At 43.3% G+C, this 20,919-nt stretch overlaps 1 protein-coding gene across 3 annotated transcripts in view; it reads left to right on the forward strand.

Moving 5' to 3' along the window:
• pik3cd (phosphatidylinositol-4,5-bisphosphate 3-kinase, catalytic subunit delta) overlaps window positions 1-20,919 on the forward strand; it is a 241,690-nt gene that overhangs the window by 106,359 nt on the left and 114,412 nt on the right. For all 3 annotated transcript variants that reach the window (XM_072245380.1, XM_072245381.1, XM_072245382.1), the window contains one exon: window positions 14,010-14,134. The gene's annotated coding sequence lies outside the window, so the exon portion shown is untranslated. The remainder of the gene's footprint in view (window positions 1-14,009; window positions 14,135-20,919) is intronic.

Below are 20,919 nucleotides of genomic sequence, written 5' to 3' on the forward strand. Positions count from 1 at the left end.
CTAAACTGATTCCACAACCTGCAGGCTCACTTTGAATGACTCTCCAACTCATCTTGTCAGTATTATTTATTTATTGTTTTTTTTTGTCACTTGTGGCCACATCAATACTCATGGCTGCCATTCTATCTGTAAGCAGCACTATGCCAGCAGAGTTAAATACAAAAGTAAGGAGGTTAGGCTTCATTTATGTTGGACACAGGTGACACCACATCCACATACAGTTGTTGCTAAATTGGTTTTTTATTATTATTAGGGAGGCACAGTAGTATAGCGGTTAGCAATTAGAAGATTGGGGTTCAATTCCCACCACTGTGTGTGAAGAGTTTGTATGCTCTCCCCATGGCCGTGTAGGTTTCCTCTGGGTGCCCCGGTTTCCTCCCACATTCCAAGGACATTCCGGCGAGGGTTAGGAAGTTCTTGGCTTGCTATGTTGGCACCAGAGGTACAGCAGCACTTGTGGGCTGCCCTCAGCGCATCCTTGGACAGTGTTGGTCGTTGACACAAATGACACATTTCACTGTACTTTGTGGTGTTTTGATGTACATATGACCAACAAAGCAAATCTTTAAATATCTTTATTGTCACATGTACTGAAGTACAATGGAAAAACATTTGTTTTTGCATGCCATCCTTACCAATCATTTCATCAAAGTACAAAGTACTCAAAGTTCTAAGTAAAATTTTATTATCAGGGTACATACATGCACCACATAAAACCCTGAGATTCTTTTCGCTGAGGGCATACTTATCAAATCTATTGAACAGTAACTGTAAACAGGATCAATGAATAACAAACACTGCAAATGCAAATATAAATAAATAGCAATAAATAACGAGAGCATGAAATAACAAGATAAAGAGTCCTTAAAGTGAGGCCATCGGTTGTGGGAACACCAGAAATAGAAGGAGTGCAGTTATCACCTTTTGTTCAAGGGCCTGATGGTTGAGGGGTAGTAGCTGTTCTTGAGCCTGGTGGTGTGAGTCCTGAGGCACTTGTATCTTCTACCTGATGCCAGCAGTGAGAAGAGAGCGTGGCCTGGGTGATGGGGGTCCCTGATGATAGATGTTGCTTTTCTATGGCAACATTTCATGCAGATATGCTGAATGGTTAGGAGTGTTTTTACTTGTGATATACTAGGCCGAATCCACTACCTTTTGCAGGATCTTCCGCTCAAAGGCATTGGTGTTCCCATATCAGGCCATAATGCAGCCAGTCAGCACACTTTCCACCACACATCTGTAGAATTTTGCCAAGGTTCTTGATGGCATGATGAATCCCCACAGGTTCCTAATTTCTTTGCAATTGTGCTTATGTGATGGGTCTGAGATGGTGACACCCAGGAATTTAAAGTTACTGACCCTCTCCACCTCTGATCCTCCAGTGATTACTGGCTCATGGACCTCTGGCATCCCTCTCCTGAAGTCTACAATCAGGTCCTTGGTCTTATTGTCATTGAGTGAGAGGTTGTTGGTATTACTCCACTCAGCCAAATTTTCAATCTCCCTCCTGTGTGCTGATTCATCACCCTCTTTGATACAGCCCACTACAGTGGTGTCATCAGCAAACTTGAATATGGTGTTGGAGCTGTGCTTAGCCTCACAGTTATTGGCGTAAAGCAAGTAGAGCAGGGGGCCAAGCACACAGCCTTGTGGTGCTCCTGTGCTGATGAAGATTGCGGAGGAGATGTTTTTGCCAATCTGAAATGACTGGGGTCTGCAAGTGAGGAAATCCAGGATCCCATTTCACAAGGGGGTATTGAGGTCCAGGTCCTGCAGTTTACTGATTAGTCTTGAGGGGATGATGGTGTTAAATGCTGAGCAGTAATCGATAAAGAGCACCATGATGTATGCATCTTTGCTGACCAGATGTTCCAGGGTTGTGTGAAGAGCCAATGACATGCATCTGCTGTGAACCTGTTGCGCTGATAGGCAAATTGGACTGGATCCAAGCTGCCACTCAGATAGGAGCTGACTGTGGATGTAAGTGCCACTGGGCGATAGGTCATTGAGGCAGGTTACCACGCTGTTCTTGGGCACTGGTATGATTGAAGCCTGCTCGAAGCAGGTGGGTACCACACACTGCTGGAGCAAGAGGTTGAAGGTATCTGTGAACACACCGGCCAGTTGGTCAACACAGGCATTGAGCTCATCTGGAAGCGAAGCTCTTCTGTCCCCTATGTCACAAGACTTACCTTTGTAAGAGGCTATGACATTCAAACCCAGCTGCAGCTGTCAAGTTATGCACTTTTGTGTGAAATAGACTTCCTTTGGAAGTTAATTTGATTGAAACACCACTGGGGTGCCATTCTGGGAGCACCAGATACAGAGCATGACCGTGACAGACATGCGGGTGAAGTGTAGCCTCACCTAGAAAATCAAGCATCTGATTGTATCAGGTATTATAGCTGCTATGAGATAGTTAGTCATATGTTATTGCTTTAGGACAAGTCAGAGATAACAGTTGAAGGTAAATTCTCAATAGTTTTTGCTTTCAATGAGTTAGATATGCATCAATGAACCAACATGTTTACCAATTGTCCAAGAGACCTTGTTTGCATGCACCAATTGTTTTACCGTCTCTGTGGTTCAGTAGATTGAGAAGTCCAATCTCCCTGCAGAGACTTGGGCATCAAAATCTAGGTCGATGCTCTGGCAGAATGCTGAAGTGTCAGAGGTGCAGGGTTTCAGGTGGGTGGTTAAACCGAGGCATGGCCACACTTGCGCGAACAGTTCCATGGCAAAATAGGCTGCATATCACCGGTCACCCATCTAGTACTCAGTCAGAATTACTGAGATAGAGTTAATGAGCTTTTGTTCCTGCTTAAGACTGTAACACACAGGAGCAGAATTAGGCCATTTGCCCATTGAGTCTGCTCCACCATTCCATCATAGCTGATTTATTATCCCTCTCAACCCATTTTCCTGCCTTCTCCCCGTACCCCCTGACAGTCTTACTGATCAAGAACCTATCAAATGCTGCTTTAAATATACACAGTGACTTGGCCTCCACAGCCAGCTGTGGCCTGAATTCCACAGATTCACCACCCTCTGGCTAAAGAAATTCCACCTCATCTCTGTTCTAAAGGCATGCCCTTCTATTCTGATGCTGTGCCATCTGGTCCAAAGCTCCCCTACAATAGGAAATATTCTCTCCATATCCAGCCTATCTAGGCCTTTCAATGTTCGATAGGTTTCAATGAAATCACCCCTCATGGGATCTTGTTGTAGTTTGTAGGTGCTGGTCACACCCTCCGGCGGGTTCCGTGTTTCCAACATTAGAAGAGTAACTATTTTAAAGAAAAGAACTTGCATGCGGTGCTTTTGGGAGAGATTCAGATTGCGTGAAACACAGCACTGAACTGATCACTGAACACTAACTTTGGCAAGGATTCTCAACTTTTTCTTATTCCATGGCCCACTACCATTAACCGAGGGTTCCATGGACACCAGGTTGGGAGTCCCTGATCCACGGGCTCACTTTCAAGGACTCTACAACTCACGTTCTCCGTATTATTTATTTATTTATTGTTTTTGCATTTGCGCAGTTTGTCTCCTTTTGCATATCGGTTATTTGTCAGTCTTTGTATGTAGTTTTTCATTGATCCTATTATAGTTCTTTGTTCTACTGTAAATGCCTGCAAGAAAATTAATCTCAGGGTAGTATATGGAGACAGATATGTACTTTGATAATAAATTTACATTGAACTTTGAATAGCACAAGCTATGCCTTTGAAATTGATGTCACTGTTACAGAGATAGCCTCTCTGCTTGCAAGGGTATTTAAGTTGAATTCTGCAGTTGTGGTTGCAGAGTGTCTGAGACATGGGATGAAATTCTATTGCTTTGGGTGTGTTTTCATTTTCTTACGGACAGCGGTTGCATTTAGAATATCGTAAACATGAAAAAGTCTGCAGATACTGGAAATCCAAAGCAACGCACACAAAATGCTGGAGGAACTCCATAGGTCAGGCAACATCTATGGAAATGAATAAACAGTCTACATTTTGGGCCGAGGCCCTTCTTCAGTACTGGGATATCTGCTTGTTTGGTTGTTGGGTTATGAGCAAATGTAGCATGCCACATCACATAGGTATGATCTGTTTCTGTAGTTTAGCTCAGAATATACACTCAGTGCCCTTTTAGTTAGGTACATCAGTACACTTTGTTAATGAAAATATCTTATCAGCCAATCATGTGGCAACAACTCAGTGCATAAAGACATGGTCAAGAGGTTCAGTTGTTGTTTAGGCCAAATGTCAGAATAGGGAAGAAATGTGATCTCAGTTACTTTGACCATGGAATGATTGCTAGTGCCAGATGAACTGGTTTGAGTATCTCAGAAACTGCTGATCTCCTGGGATTTTCACACACAACTGTCTCTAGAGCTTACAGAGAATGGTGCACGAAAATAAAACAGCCAGTTCTGTGGGCAAAAATGCCTTACTAATGACAGCAGAGAGGAGAAGGGCCAGAATGGTTCAAACTGACAGGAAGGTAACAGCAATTCAAATAACCACACGTTACAACAGTGGTGTGCAGAAGAGCATCTCTGAACACACAACACATTGAACCTTGAAGTGGATGGGCTTCAGCAGCAGAAGACCATGAACATACAATCAGCAGCCATTTTATTAGGTGCAGGAGGTACCTAGTTAAGTGGACTCTTAGTGTATATTCAAATCTTGAGTCCTTCAGATAGAACTCATTGAGACCCATTACTAGATAGTTCAAGGAGAAGGCGGGTGTGTAGGGTGATGAGCAAGGGACATGAGGGAGGCGTTTAAATTTTTTTTATCGGAATCTACTCATCCCTGATTGCCCTTGGAGAGGTGATGGCAAGTCATCATCTTGAAGCATTGTGGCCTCTATGCAGTTAGGTAGGGAGTCACTAGTAGTAGTCTACCATCACCTGCAGGACTTCTGGGTGTGCAGGATAAAGAAGTGCACAGGAATAACCACTGGAGTCTCTACCAACCCTGCAAGCTGCCTTTTCCAAGAGCTCCCTTCTGAAAAGCGCTGTAGGGCTATTAAAACAAAAACTTCACATCATCTTAAAAGCTTCTTCCCCTGGGCAGTTAATCCGATCAACCATTCTAGTTAGCCCCATCTCCCTCCATCTATTAAGCCGTCCCTGCACTGCACTGCAAACTCTTCAAACTATTTTTATAATGTTGTTTACATTGTAAATACAAGCCCGTATTCATTTTATTCCATATCTATACTTGAACCTCTAAAATATTTGTATATAATTCTTTTTTCTTTAGAATTGCTGAAGGTTTTTTTTTGTTGCATGTTACACCAAAAAACCACAACAAATTCCTAGTACCTGTTAATATATAAAGTGAATAAAGTTCCAGGAATTAGATCTAGCAAAATAGTAATAGTAACATATTGCTAAGTCATCGTCAGGTTGTCACTTGCCATGAGGAGATGTTTTATACTTGTTGAAAGGATGGTTGTGATCAGTGTTAAAGGGTAATTGAAACAGACAATCCTGATTTTTGGAAAGGAATTGCATAGATAGTTAGTTGATGGGGAGTAAGTTCCTGAGCAATGGGAAAAGAGGAGGGGAATGGGATAGATACAGTTTTCTGCCGAGAACTGACTCATTGGGTCCAAAGGCCTCCTTGCCATTACAATACCAAAAGTCCATCCTAAACTAGAGTTGATTTCTTATAAAATATTCTAAAGCAGGACCTCCAGGGTAGTAATAGCAGGATTGCTGCCTGTGCCATGTGCTAATGAGTGCAAGAATAGCATGATCAGGCATATTAATGCGTGGCTGAGAGACTGGTTAGGGGGCAGGGCTTCGGGTTCCTGGATTGTTCGGGCCAAATCATTGTATGTAACGATTTGGACTACGGTATTAATGGATTTGTGGCTAAATTTGCTGATGGTACAAAGATAGGTGGAAGAGCGGGTAGTGTTGAGGAAACAGAGAGCCTGCAGAGAGACTTAGATAGTTTAGGGGAATGGGCAAAGAAGTGGCAAATGAAATAAAAAGTTGGAAAGTGTATGGTCATGCACATTGGTGGAAGAAATAAATGGACAGACTATTATTTAGGTGGGGAGAGAATTCAAAATGCAGAGATGCAAAGGGACTTGGGAGTCCTTGTGCAAGATTCCCGAAAGGTTAACCTCCAAGTTGAATCGGTTGTGAAGAAGGTGAATGCAATGTTAGCACTCATTTCTAGAGGTATAGAATATAAGAGTAGGGATGTGATGTTGAGGCTCTATAAGGCACTCATGAGACCACACTTGGAGTATTGTGTGCAGTTTTAGGCTCCTTATTTTAGAGAGCATATACTGACATTGGAGAGGGTTCAGAGAAGATTCACAAAAATGATTCCAGGAATGAAAGGGTTACCATATGAGGAATGTCTGGCTGCTCTTCAGCTGTATTCCCTGGAGTTCAGGAGAATGAGTGGGGATCTCATAGAAACATTCTGAATGTTAAGAGGCCTGAACAAATTAGATATGGCAAAGTTATTTCCCATGGTAGGGGAGTCTAGGACAAGAGGGCACGACTTCAGGATTGAAGGATGTCCATTTAAATCTGAGATGCGGAGAAATTACTTTAGTCAGAGGGTGGTAAATCTGTGGAATTTGTTGTCACAAGCAGCTGTAGAGGCCAAGACATTGAGTGTATTTAAGGCAGAGGTAGATAGGTTCTTAATTAGCCAGGACATCAAAGGCTATGTTTGAAGGCAGGGGAGTGGGGATGACTGTAAGAATTGGATCAGCCCATGACTGAATGGCGGAGCAGACTCGATGGGCCAAATAGCCTACTTCTGCTCCTATATCTTATGGTCTTATGGCCTCTTCTGGGGAGGTATGACCTGTACAAAAAGGATGGGTTACACCTGAACCCAGAGGGGTCCAATATCCTAGCAGGCAGGTTTAATAGAGCTGGTAAGGAGGGTTTAAGCTAATTTGGCAGGGGGATGGGAACCAGATTGATAGAGCTGAGGAAGGGGGAAACAGAAATAAATCCAAAAATAGCGTGCAACAGAGATGATTGAAAGGACAGGCAAGAGATGAGGCATAATCACAGCCAGTGGGATGATTTACAGGGCAACAGAGGTATGATGCAGTTAAAACAGAAAGCAACAAATACTGGACTGAAAGTGTTATATTTGAATGCACGCAGCGTAAGAAATAAAATGGACAATCTTGAAATTCAGCTACAGATTGGCAAGTATGACGTTGTGGCCATGTCTGAAATATGGCTAATGAAATCCTGCCATTGGGAGCTGAACGTCCAAAGATATACGGTGTATCGGAAAGATAGGTTATTAGGCAGAGGGGGTGGTGTGGCCCTCTGTATAAGAAATAATCCAGAATTGGTTTGCTCACAGAAGGCAAAGAGTGGTTGTAGACGGGTCATATTCTGCATGGAGGTCAGTGACCAGCGAGTATGCCTCAGGGATCTGTTCTGGGACCCCTTCTCTCTGTGATTTTTATAAATGACCTGATGAGGAAGTGGAGTGATGGGTTAGTAATTTTGCTGATGACACAAAGGTTGGGGGTGTTGTGGATAGTGTGGAGGGCTGTCAGAGGTTACAGCAGGACATCGATAGGATGCAAAACTGAGAAGTGGCAGATGGAGGTCAACCCAGGTAAGTGTGAGGTAGTTCATTTTGGTAGCACAAATATGATGGCAGAAAATAGTATTAATGGTAAGACTCTTGGCAGGGTGGAGGATCAGAGGGATCTTGGGGTCCAAGTCCACAGGACACTCAAAGCTGCTGTGCAGGTTGGCTCTGTGGTTAAGAAGGCATACGGTGCATTGGCCTTCGTCAGCCATAGGATTGAGTTCAAGAGCCGAGACGTAATATTACAGCTGTATAGGACCCTGGTCAGACCCCATTTGGAGTACTGTGCACAGTTCTGATCACCTCACTACAGGAAGGATGTGGAAGCTATAGAAAGGATGCAGAGGAGATTTACAAGGATGTTGCCTGGATTGAGGAGCATGCCTTATGAGAATAGGTTGAATGAACTCGAGGATGAGAGGTGACCTGATAGAGGTGTATAAGATCATGAGAGGTATTGATTGTGTGGATAGTCAGAGGCTTTTTCCCAGGGCTAAAAGGGCTAACCTGAGAGGGCATAGTTTTAAGGTGCTTGGAAGTAGGACCAGAGGAGATGTCAGGGTTAAGTTTTTTACGCAGAGAGTAGTGAGTGCATGGAATGGGCTGCCGGCAATGGTGGTGGAGGCAGATATGATAAGGTCTTTTAAGAGACTCCTAGATAGGTACATGGAGCTTAGAAAAATAGAGGGCTATGGGTAACCCTAGGTAATTTCTAAAGTAAGTACATATTTAGTACATCACAGAAACCAATCTTCTGTCCTTGGACTCACTTTACACCGCACGCTGTTGGAGCAGTGCTGCCAGGATAATCAAGGACACAACCCACCTAGCCAACACACTTTTCGTCCCCCTTCCCTCCGGGAGAAGGCTCAGGAGCTTGAAGGCTCGTACGGCCAGATTTGGGAACAGCTTCTTTCCAACTGTGATAAGACTGCTGAACGGATCCTGATCTGGATCTGGGCCGTACCTCCAAATATCCGGACCTGCCTCTCAGTTTTTTTTGCACTACCTTACTTTCCCTTTTCTATTTTCTATTTATGATTTATAATATAAATTTTTAATATTTACTATTGATTTGTACTCCAGGGAGCGTGAAGCGCAGAATCAAATATCGCTGTGATGATTGTACGTTCTAGTATCAATTGTTTGGCGACAATAAAGTATAAAGTATTTGGCACAGCATTGTGGGCTGAAGGGCCTGTATTGTGCTGTAGGTTTTCTATGTTTCTGTGTTTCTCCAAAATAATTTACAGAATAAACTTGGAAATTTGTTGACTGGGATGTTGTTTAGATTGGCCTATACTGAGTGGTAACTCATTTTGTATCCTTCGGCCATTCAGCTTAGTTTAAGTCTCACTTTGTTACACACTGGCACAGTTGACAGAGCTGCTGCCTTACAGTGCCAGAGACCCGGCTTCAAACCTGATCTCTAACACTGTCTGTGTGGAGTTTGCACGTTCTCTCTGTGATGGTGCGAGTTTCCTCTGAGTGCAACGGTTTCCCCCCACATCCCAAAGGTTAATTGGCTGCTGTAGATTGCCCCTTGTGCATAGGTAGGTGGCAGAATCTGGGGGTTGTTCAAGATTGTTCAATGTCATTTCCAGTGCACAAGCATAATGGGAATGAAAGGGTTGTTACTCCAGAACTGATGCAGCACAAAAAAACACAATAAGATAAAGGACACAATCATAAAAACACAATGAATATAGATAGGAAGATAGCTTATGTACATCTTGTTGTGTCTCGTAACTCCAAAACATAAAAGCTCATTGTAAGAAAAAGCCAGAACTGGGCTAAGTTTCGTCTTTACTTTAAGCAAGGTGCATACCTATGACATGGTAGCATGTTGACATATGCCATGCACGTAATTTCACATATAACCTGTAGTCAATTATTTAATTGTACAATATATTACAATATTACTCATGACTGAAATATTAAATACGCAACACATATATTGATTGTATGTCTATAAAAGTGATGCTAGGCACAGGAGTGTCTGTACTTATAGTGACTCTGATAAAGTAGTGGTGTTTGGGGGTGTGGAGAGGTGGGTTACTGGGTGGAGGTGTTGATCAGCCTTACTGCTTGGGCAAAGTAGCTGTTTTTGAGTCTGGTGGTCCTGGGGTGGATACTACATAGCCTCTTCTCTGATGGGAGTGGGACAAACAATCCATGAGTAGGGTGGGTGGCATTCTTCATGATATTGATAGTCCTTTTCCAGCACCTTTCTGTAAGGGGGCAGGGTGAGGGGAATGATGGTTGTAAAAGGGGGAAGCTAGAGGAGAGGGAGCAGAAAGCACCAGAGAGATGTTCTCTAATGATCAATAAACCAATTGTTTTGAATCAAATGACCTTGCCTGGTGTTTCAAGACTAGGTGTGTCTGTACCCACACCACACCCCCCCCCCCACCCCTAACGCTCCTTCCCTGCTACCTGTCCCACACCCCTCCGGCAGAGAAAGTGCAGTGCAAGTAGACAAGTGAGGTGCAAGGAGCTCGACAAGATAGATTGAGAGATCAAGAATTCATTTTTTAATCATGTAGGCGATCTGTTCAAGAGTTATTGAGCAGCAGCAGTTATAAATCAGCAGATCAGGCAGCATCTGTGGAATTAGAAAAAAACAAAAAATAATGTTTCAGCTCTGATGTTTTACATCTTACTTGTTAGTCCCAACAGTCCCTTGGGCCTGTCTTTCTTTTGTCATTATGGAGTCATAGAATACTACATCTAAGAAACAGGTCCTTCAGCCCATCTAGCCCATGCCAAACCATCTGCTTAGTCCCATCGACCTACACCTGGGCAATAGCCCTCCCATCCATGTACCCATCCAAATTTTTCTTAAGTGTTGAAACGAAACCTACATTCACCACTAGAGCTGGGACCTCGTTTCACACTCGCACCACCCTCAGTGAAGACGTTCCCCTTGGTCTGCTGTGTGACTTTGAAGTTTGAGGTTAATTTATTACCAGTGTACATATATGACACCATATACCACCCTCAGATTCGCTTTCTTGCAAGCATTCACAGTAGGAAAAAAAAAGAAACAACAGAATCAATGAAAAACTGCACACAAAGACTGACGATCAATGTACAAAAGAAGATGAACTGTGCAAATTAAAAAATAATAAGTAAGTAAATAATTGAGTTGTAGAGTCCTTGAAAGTGAGTCCATAGGGTTGTGTTCAGTGATCAGTGAACCTGATACTACTTACTGCCTGTTATGCTGCTGGTGTTCAGAGTAGCAGTGAAGGTCCTCCATCTCTGGTGGTGGTTCAGGGCTTCCTTCATCATGTCAGTAGCTTCCTCTCAGTTTCTCTACTGTCGGTCACGCAAGTCCAAGGTGGAGACTCAGGAATACCGTCGCTCTCAGATGTAGAAGGATTCTTCATTGCTGTTTCCATGATGATTTTGTTTTTACCAGTCAGGGTTGTTAGCCCTGAGCTGAACCCCTGAACCTGGAGGACCGGTGGGTTACTCTTAGTCTGGCCTCTACCCTTTGACCTGTTTAGCATGGGTGACCCTACCAAGAGCCAAAGCATAAAGCCCTGACTCCAGCCAGCGTGGCTCTCCGGGTCATTGAGGCACGCAGGCCTCCAAACCACAACAAGGTTGTAGTCCTCTCGGAGGAGGAACCTGATAGTTGAGGGGTAATAACTGTTCCTGAACCTGGAGGTTGGGGCCTAAGGATCTTGTGCCTCCTTCCTGATGTCTGCAGTGAGAAGAGAGCATAGCCTGGATGATGGGGGTCCTCGATGATGGAAAGTGGGATTAGGCTGGCTTGCCCTTTAATGGTAAAGTGGCAGGATAAGTTGTCTCACAGGTCTGTGGAGGAAGTTAGAACCAAATTACTCTTTCGCCAGGTGTTGTTGTCAAAGTATCAGTGGTTTTAACAAGATAATTTTTTTTACCTTGAGGCTGCCATTGTAAATTTACTGTTTATTAAACAAAGAAGTTCCTGATTCTCACCTGAGGGGTTCCCCCAGCGGCCTTCTTCCTGCAATTATTTCAGTCAGGAAGTTAATGTGAATAATTCCATCTGTTACTCACTTATCAGCCATGCCCTTAACCCTGTAATGTCCTTTCTGTTTATATGTTTGTGAGCCTGAGGATCTCCAGTGTTTAAGACAAGAAAAAAAGACTTGTCTTTCTATATCACCGCCTTTATCCCAACCAGAACATCACAGTAAGACATCGTATAGCCAATTAAGACCATAATACCATAAGGCCTAGAATTAAACCATTTGGCCCATCAAATATACACTACCATTAGATCATAGCTGATTTAACTTCCTTCTCAACTCCATCCTACTGCATTCTCCCATAACTTATAACACCTCTGCTAATAAAATACCTATCAGTCTTCACTTTAAATGTACCCAAAGACTTGGCCTCCACAGTCATCTGTGGCAATGAATTCCACAGATTCATCACCCTCTGGCTAAAGAAATTCCTCTTCATCTCTGTTCTAAAGGGACATTCTTATATCCAGAGGCTGTGTCCTCTGGTCCTAGACACTCACACTATTGGAAATGTCCTCTTTACCTCCATTCTATCTAGGCCTTTCAATATTGAATGTGTTTTAATGAGATCCCTTCTCATTCTTCTAAACTCCAGCAAGTATGGGTCCAGAGCTTTCAAACACTCCTCGTACGTTAACCCTTTCATTCCTGGGATCATTCTCAATGACCTCCTCTGAAACTTATAAGTACTTTAGAAGAACAGTCATTGTTCAATACAGGAAACATGCAGGCAATTTATGTGCATCAAGATCTTGCATCTTAATTGTGACAATACCAGATAAAATTGTTTTCAGATATGCAGTCACTTGAGTTGTTTTCTCTAGAGTAGCGGAAGCTGAGGGGACATCTGATACAAGTTTATAAGAGTACAAGATGCATAGATAGAGAAGGCAGCCACTATCTTTTTCCCAGAGTTGAAATGTCAAATACTGTGACCTTTCCTCAGGGCTGGTAAGGAGGGGGAACGATGACAAATAAGAAGGTGGAGGGGGGAAGGGAAAGAGGACAAGCTAGAAGAGGATAAGTGAAGCCAGTTTTTTTTCTCTTTTTCTTCTCCAGCCCTTTGACTTTTCCACCCATCACTTCCCAGCATCTTATTGCTTCTCGACCCCCCCCCACCCCTCACCTGGCTTCCCCTTCCTTTCCAGTTCTAATGAAGGGTCTCAGCCCCAAACTTCAGCTGTTTGTTGATTTCTGTAGACGCTGTCTGACCTGCACAGTTCCTCCAGCATCTTGCCTGTGTTGACCTGGATGTGCATCATCTGCAGAATCTCGTGTGTTATATAACGCTGAGGATTTATAAGCCATTGGCCAGATTGCGCTTGGAGTACTCTGAGCAATTTTGGGCTCCTGATCTAAGAAGAGGGGCACTGGCATTGGAGAGGGTCCAGAGGAATGAAAGGGTTCACGTATAAGAAGCGTTTGATGCTCTGGGCTTGTACACACTGGAGTTTAGAAGAATGAAGGAAATTTTCATTGAAACTTATTGAATATTGAAAGTCCTTGATAGAATGGATTGGAGAGGATATTTCCTAAACTGGGGGAGTCTCAGAATAGTGGGCACACCCTCAGAACAAAAGGATATCCATTTTGAATGGAGATAAGAAAGAATTTATTTAGCCAGAGGGTGGTGAATCTGTAGAATTCATTGGCACGGACAGCTGTGGAGGCCAAGTCATTAGATGTATTTAAAGCGGAAGTTGATAGGTTCTTGATTAGTAAGTACATCAAAGATTACGAAGAGGAGGCAGGAGAATGGGGTTGAGAGGGATAATAAATGAGCAATGATCGAATTGCAAAGCAGATTTAATGGGCCGAATGGCCTAATTCTGCTCCTATGGGTCTTGTAGACTGTGTCAGGCTGCCTTGATCTTTACTGTGCCAACTGTTTAAAAAAAACATTGCAAAACGTCTCTAGAGCAATTTCTTCTGCTCTAACATAAATAAATCCAAAATAAATCACAGTTTAAATATTTGCAAACTCAAATCTTTCTCTCTCAAGTCTTATGTTTTGGAATTTAAAGTATTCCAAAACCTCTTCAGCTTTATCATTAAATGCTCTGAATTCCATGATTGCACCCGTGCCTTTTGTTCTGTGAGAGAATTGCACAGAAAAAAACACTCCATTGTTGTGCCAAGGCACCGTCACACTTAGTGAGGAGATAGTGGTCACAAAGCATCCCACACATGATAAATTATCAATCATTGCCTGTTATTCCAGAAGGTCCCTCCAGTAGACGTAGGCTTGAGCTGACAAGCCTCCCTTAGAAGTGAGGATCCTTGAGAATTTTTTATGCTTATGAAACATTTATTGTCTTCATGTCGTATTTATTGGGGAATAAAAGCCTCCAAGCTAATCCGTTCAATCTCTCTCTACTTGCTTCTGTGATAGATGCTGATGATCTGGCAATAGAACTGTAGATCTCTCTTCGCCATCTGATGGTCAACAATTCCACTGCATGTTCCTGGAACAAATTAAAGGACGTCCCCAAGAATCCTTGTTCACTACAAACAACGGTGAGAGTTTTGCTGCACAACTTTCATTTACTGTTGATGTTGGTTTTGGGTCAGGGAACTTTATAGTGCCACCCTACAGTTAACATTTCTGTGAACCACAGATTTTCAGCTGCATTCTCTTCTACGTTTTCTTTGTCATGGACTGTGGAACTCTCAGTTTCAGTTGAGGCCTCTGTTGGTCAGCGTCAACCACAGACGTTACGTCCTGGCTGTCTAGATACACAAGCTTGGGCAGTACAGGTCCACAATCCCTTATCCGAAATTTTGAGATCCGAAAAGCTCCGAAAACCAAAGTTTTTTCTCGTGGAGTGTGGAGCGTGTCGTAACAAGGCTTGTTTGGCACACCAACAGCTGATGTCACTCAGGTGTGACGTGGCAGCACTAGCAGAGGCCGCCAGACGTCAGTTGTGGCTCAGCGCTCGTACTGGTTACACGTGCGTTTGCTGTTTGCTGATACTTTGTGTTCACTGTTGACTTTGTGTTTAATTTCACTGTGAAAATGTCAAAAAGAGCTGCAGATACCCCTATGGGTAACGATGAGAAAAAGAGAAGGAAGCATCTACCATTATCAATAACGCAGAAAGTGGAGTTATTGCAGAAGCTTGATCGTGGTGTGTCTGTGCGGCATCTTACTGAAGAATATGGTGTTGGAACTGCCATTGTATATGATTTAAAGAAACAGAAAGACAAGTTACTGAAGTTTTATAGTGACAGTGATGACCATAAACTAATGAAAAATAGGAAAATACTGCATAGGGCAAAAAATGAAGATCTTGACCGTGTGTTGATTGAGTCAATATTCAGAGGGTTGGCTGCAAAAATTTAAGAAGTGTCATGGTATAAAATATCTGAAAACCTCTGGTGAAAAAGCTTCTGCTGATCATGAAGCAGCTGAAAATTACATTGACGAATTTGCCAAGATAATATCTGATGAAACAGCTTTGTGCTGGCGCTATGTTCCAGAAAAACATTAACAACAGCTGATGAGAGAGCACCAACAGGTTTTAAAGATGCTAAGGACAGGTTAACTATTCTTGGGTGTGCCAATGCAGCAGGCACACACAAGGTGAAGTTGGCAGTGATTGGAAAAAGCCAACATCCGAGATGTCTGAAAGGTGTACGCAATTTACCTGTGCATTATAGAAACATAGAAAATAGGTGCAGGAGTAGGCCATTCAGCCCTTCGAGCCTGCACCGCCATTTATTATGATCATGGCTGATCATCCAACTCAGAACCCTGCCCCAGCCTTCCCTCCATACCCCCTGATCCCTTTAGCCACAAGGGCCATATCTACCTCCCTCTTAAATATAGCCAATGAACTGGCCTCAACTGTTTCCTGTGGCAGAGAATTCCACAGATTCACCACTCTCTGTGTGAAGAAGTTTTTCCTCATCTCGGTCCTAAAAGGCTTCCCCTTTATCCTCAAACTGTGACCCCTCGTTCTGGACTTCCCCAACATCGGGAACAATCTTCCTGCATCTAGCCTGTCCAATCCCTTTAGGATTTTATACGCTTCAATCAGATCCCCCCTCAATCTTCTAAATTCCAACGAGTACAAGCCCAGTTCATCCAGTCTTTCTTCATATGAAAGTCCTGCCATCCCAGGAATCAATCTGCTGAACCTTCTTTGTACTCCCTCTATGGCAAGGATGTCTTTCCTCAGATTAGGGGACCAAAACTGCACACAGTACTCCAGGTGTGGTCTCACGAAGGCCTTGTACAACTGCAGTAGTACCTCCCTGCTCCTGTACTCGAATCCTCTCGCTATAAATGCCAGCATACCATTCGCCTTTTTCACCGCCTGCTACACCTGCATGCCCACTTTCAATGACTGGTGTATAATGACACCCAGGTCTCGTTGCACCTCCCCTTTTCCTAATCGGCCACCATTCAGATAATAATCTGTTTTCCTATTTTTGCCACCAAAGTGGATAACTTCACATTTATCCACATTAAATTGCATCTGCCATGAATTTGCCCACTCACCCAACCTATCCAAGTCACTCTGCATCCTCTTAGCATCCTCCTCACAGCTAACACTGCCACCCAGCTTCGTGTCATCCGCAAACTTGGAGATGCTGCATTTAATTCCCTCATCCAAGTCATTAGTATATATTGTAAACAACTGGGGTCCCAGCACTGAGCCTTGCGGTACCCCACTAGTCACTGCCTGCCATTCTGAAAAGGTCCCGTTTATTCCCACTCTTTGCTTCCTGTCTGCTAACCAATTCTGTATCCACATCAATACCTTACCCCCAATACCATGTGCTTTAAGTTTGCACACTAATCTCCTGTGTGGGACCTTGTCAAAAGCCTTTTGAAAATCCAAATATACCACATCCACTGGTTCTCCCCTATCCACTCTACTAGTTACATCCTCAAAAAATTCTATGAGATTCGTCAGACATGATTTTCCTTTCACAAATCCATGCTGACTTTGTCCGATAATTTCACCGCTTTCCAAATGTGCTGTTATCACATATTTGATAACTGACTCCAGCAGTTTCCCCACCACCGACGTTAGGCTAACCGGTCTATAATTCCTCGGTTTCTCTCTCCCTCCTTTTTTAAAAAGTGGGGTTATATTAGCCACCCTCCAATCCTCAGGAACTAGTCCAGAATCTAACGAGTTTTGAAAAATTATCACTAATGCATCCACTATTTCTTGGGCTACTTCCTTAAGCGCTCTGGGATGCAGACCATCTGGCGCTGGGGATTTATCTGCCTTTAATCCCTTCAATTTACCTAACACCACTTCCCAACTAACATGTATTTCACTCAGTTCCTCCATCTCACTGGACCCTCTGTCCCCTACTATTTCTGGAAGATTATTTATGTCCTCCTTAGTGAAGACAGAACCAAAGTAATTATTCAATTGGTCTGCCATGTCCTTGCTCCCCATAATCAATTCACCTGTTTCTGTCTGTAGGGGACCTACATTTGTCTTTACCAGTCTTTTCCTTTTTACATATCTATAAAAGCTTTTACAGTCAGTTTTTATGTTCCCTGCCAGTTTTCTCTCATAATCTTTTTTCCCCTTCCTAATTAAGCCCTTTGTCCTCCTCTGCTGAACTCTGAATTTCTCCCAGTCCTCAGGTGAGCCACTTTTTCTGGAAACAAGAAAGCATGGGGAACCGGAGAAATGTTTTCTGACTGGTTCAATAACCACTTTGTACCAGCGGCACGAGCTCATTGCAGGCAAGCTGGACTGGAAGAAAACTGTAAAATTTTATTGCTCCTGGACAACTGCTCCGCGCATCCCCCCTGCCAAACTTGTTGCCAAAAGTAATGTTTTCGCAATTTACTTGCCCCCCCCCCATCGTGACATCTATATTACAGCCTTGTGACCAAGGAATTTTACGCTCCATGAAGACCAAGTATAAAGACTATTTTTTGAATTGTATGCTTTCTGTAGTCAACAGAGGAGTAGGAATCCAAGACTCTCTGAAAGAGTTCAATGTTAAGGATGCCATTTACGCAGTTGCTAATGCTGTGAAAATGTCAACAAGAGTGCAGATCGGGAAAATCCGGAAGTTCTCCCTCCAGCACTCGTTGTTTGAGCGTGTACAGACTTTTTTCTCATCATTATTCCCTAAACAATGCAGTATAACGACTATTTACGTAGCATTTACATTGTATTAGGTATTATAAGTAATCTAGAGATGATTTATAGTATTCGGGAGGATGTGCATAGGTCCGGAGCTCCCCCAGACCGGAATTAACTGAGACAGGTTAATTATCAATATAATTATCAATTTTCTGAAATCTGAAAAATTCTGAATTCCAAAATGCAACTGGCCCCAAGGATTTCGGATAAGAGATTGTGGACCTGTACAATATGGAGAGCAAGCTGTTGCCCGTGTCGCAAGCACCTCCTCTCCACGTGTCTGATGAACCCAAAAGAACAGCAGAGACCAATGTAGTTTGGCAGTAGCAGCGTTGCAGGAGCTGCCAGTCAGCGTTGACCTCAACAGGACTGCCTTAGGGACTCCAGCTCTGGATTTCTCCCTCAGGGTTTACTCCCAAAGCCTCCCCCATGAGTGGGTATAGCCGCAAGGCAGTGGAGATTTGAAATCAGAGTTTCCCTTCTTCTGGGTGAGCTGTTGACCGTGGCTAACGATCCTCAGCTGCCGAAAACAACTGGTTTTAAGGTGCTGGTAACCTGACTTTGCCCCTTCTGCTGTTAGTAGAAACAGTTCTGCCGGACTTAGTAGCCAAGCCACACGCGAAGGCCAGGAGCTGAACTTGGTTGTCAGAGGCTATTTGAGTTGCATGCCATTGGGAGCATTTAATAGGTAGTGGGAGCTGATCCCCATTACCGCCATCGGCTATAACAACCTTACGGGTAGCATCCCAGTAAATTTACATTGTGCATCCAAACCTTGGGCGGCTTACCTGATAAAGGTTTAAACTAACGCTGAATTTAGTGCTGTTTTCTGTGGTAACAGAAGCTAGAGAGCTTGGAAAGCGACATGGATCAAAGTTTTGTCAATTGACCTTTGTCTGTATTCTGAGTCCAATAGGCAGCTAACTTGCCCTGAAAATTAGCACCACAAAATCGTTGGTTCCAGCATAAGATCATATTGTGTCAGGGTGGGATTCGAAAATTGCAATTCATACCTTGTCTTCAATGCTTGAAATCATGTAATGATGCCGGCACTGCCTGTTAGGAGTTGGGGCGTTCACCCCGTGACTGCATGGGTTTCCTTTGGGTACTCCAATTTCCTCCCACAGTCCAAAGACTTGCAGGTTGGTGGGTTAATTGATCATTGTAAATTGTCCTGTGATTAGGCTAAAGTTCAATCAAGGGTTGCTGGGCAGTGTGGCTTGAAGGACCAGAAGAGGCTATTCCACACTGTATAAATAACAAATAGATAGATAGATAAACCCCAATTTTAATGTAGGCTCTAATTTTTCAGTAAAATATTAAGATCATCAAAGAAAAGATACAATCAAATGTGAAGACAAGATAGTCTGTAGATGCTGGAAGTCCAGAGCAGTGTGACGCTGTGTGTTTCCTCTGAGCGCTCTGGTGTCCTTTCACAGTGCGAAGATGTGCCAGTTAGAAGGTATAGGTAGGGTACTGTTGCTGGGCAGTGTGGCTCATTGGGCTGGAAGGGCTATTCTGTGCTCTGTCTCTAAATTAAATAAATAGAATGCTGAATGAACTCGGCAGGCCAGGCAGCTTCTATGGAGGGTTAGAAACATCAATTCGAGCCGGTATCCTTAATCAGGAATGTGATTCCGAAACAGGAGAGCAAATTGCCTTAACCTGTTTAGCTTGTTCGTGCATTATTTTGCATTAAAGCTTTATTAGTTTCTTGTAAAATCTCTTCACTCTATAGGCTTACCCTTCCCCTACTCTAACCTCCTCCAGCCCTTGGGTGATTTGAAACATCCTGTACCACATGACAATTGGTTAAGAATAGCATGGGAGTTCATTTAAAGTGTAGAGTGAAAGACAGGCATTCAGTCCTGAGTGATAAATAAGGTAACGAATAAATCATATGCAAGCATTCATTTCATTCATGATGCCGTCATAAATGCTCCAGGAGACAGAAATATTGCCCCCAGATAGTGCTGGTAAGAGCAGAATTATAGCTATGTGACCTTCTCGAATCAAAACATCATCCATACCACATCAATGCAAAATTGGTTGGGAAATGTTAACATGTCAAAAAAGCAGATTCTTTGAACTCTCTCACCCACACACCCTCAGTGTGAAAGAATTGCAGCATTGTGTAGTGGGGCCGGGTTCTCTCCGGACACTGACTTGACCCAGTTAATTCCCCGATCCTGGCGTCGAATCGGTGTACAAAGGGGGAATCCTGTAGGCCTCTTGGGAACAGGGAACGGGACAAATGGGGTACAAAGCAGCACATGCCAGAAATAAGCAGCAGGCCAGGCAGCAGCTGTGGAGAGAGCAGATTTCACGTTTTGTGTTGATGATCTGATGAAAGGTCATCTATCCCTGTCATGGACTGTATCTGGATTACAGAAGAAGATGTGCTTCCTCTCTTGAGGCAAACTAGGGTGGATAAATCCCCAGTATACCCTTAAACCTTGTGGAAGGCTGGTGCAGAAATTGCAGGGACCTTGGTAGGAATACTTCAAACATCCTTAGGCACAAGGCTGGTGCTAGAAATTCTGTTGTTCATGAAAGGCTCTAAGACAGGGGTTCACAAACTTTTTTACGCCATGGACCAATACCATTAAAGCAAGAGGTCCATGGATCTGAGGCTGGGAACTCCTGCTCTAAGATTTAGCCAAGAAATTACAGATCAGTGAGCCTGACGTCAGTCATTGGTAAATTATTGGAAGGTATTCTAAGGAACAGGATGTATAGGTATTTGGATAGACAGGACCTGATTAGGGAGAGTCAACATGACTTTGTGTGTGGTAGTCATGTCGAACAAATTTTGAAGAGTTTTTTGAGGAGCTTTTGAGGAAGGTTGATGAAAGAAAATTGGTAGACATTATCCATATGGACTTTATCAAGGCCTTTGACAAAGTCCCGCATAGGAGACTGGTGCAGGAGGTTGTTACTTGGCATTGTAAGTGAAGTAGTAAACTGGATTCAGCATTAAGTTAGCAGAAGACAGAGAGTGGTAGTTGATGGCTGTCCCCCTGACGGGAGGGTTTTTATTAGTGGTGTGCTGCAGGGTCTGTTGTTTATTATCCAAATTAATGATTTAAATGATATTGGGGTAAACTGGATCAGCAGATTTGCAGATAACACCGAGATTGGGACATAGTGGACAGCGAGGAAGACTGTCAAAGCTTG

Source organism: Mobula birostris, chromosome 27 (genome assembly GCF_030028105.1).
Source record: "Mobula birostris isolate sMobBir1 chromosome 27, sMobBir1.hap1, whole genome shotgun sequence".
Lineage (NCBI taxonomy): Eukaryota > Metazoa > Chordata > Chondrichthyes > Myliobatiformes > Myliobatidae > Mobula > Mobula birostris.